Raw genomic sequence first — 894 nt, 5'->3', positions numbered from 1 at the left:
TGTCCTATAGGGTTTTCTAGGCTGTGATCTTTAAGTGAGCAGATCGCCAGGTCTTGCTCCCACGGAGTTGCTGGGTGAGTTTGAACCACTAACCTTCTGGTTAGCAGCCAAGCACTTAACTGTTGCCATTGTGCCCCCAGGACTCCTTCCTGCAGTGCCTGATGGATCGATAACCAAACCGGATGCCATCAGGTTGACTCGGACTCATGGCGATCCCATGTGTCAGAGCAGAACTGTGCCCCGTAGGTTTGCAATGGCTGATTTTTCAGAAATGGATTGTCAGGTCTTTCTTCCAAGGTGCCTCTGGGTGGACTTGAACTTCCAGCCTTTTGGTTAGCAGCCATGTGTGTTAAATGTTTGCACCACCCAGGGGCCCTGTTGGCTTAATAACACCCCCTTTATTGATTGCCTTCCCTTCCCTATCTCACTTCCCAGCTCCCCAGCCCATGTTTCCCGATGTCACCTCCCAAATAAACTACCTGCACTTGAAGCTTGTCTCAGCGTCTGCTCCTGGGGAGTCCAACCCAAGGTGGCCGAGATGCTTTCCTTCAAGCCTGCCTCACAGTTGGGCTTTCTCAGCTCTTCCCCCTTGCTCTACTCTCCAGCTTTGATTTTTGCCAACTTTCATTCAAACAGCAGGTCGTGACAATATTCTCCGGGCCCTACCCCCTGACTCCCTCTGTTCCTATACATCTGGTACATTGTGCTGGGGACCAGGGATTCTGTCACACCTCATCGAAATCACTATGAAACCGACAGCCTAACGATGGGCCTGAAGCTGTCATTGATCTGTCTAGCCTGCGACCCAAGTGAACTGAGTCTTAGACTAGTTCAATCCCAGGGAGAAACACTGCAACTTCAATGGTCAGAAAGTTCATTGAAAATCAGCACAAA

The sequence above is a fragment of the Loxodonta africana genome, chromosome 22 (assembly GCF_030014295.1).
Source record: "Loxodonta africana isolate mLoxAfr1 chromosome 22, mLoxAfr1.hap2, whole genome shotgun sequence".
In the NCBI taxonomy this organism is placed as follows: domain Eukaryota; kingdom Metazoa; phylum Chordata; class Mammalia; order Proboscidea; family Elephantidae; genus Loxodonta; species Loxodonta africana.
The sequence above is the reverse complement of the archived record's forward strand: the minus strand, read 5'-3'. Positions refer to the sequence as shown.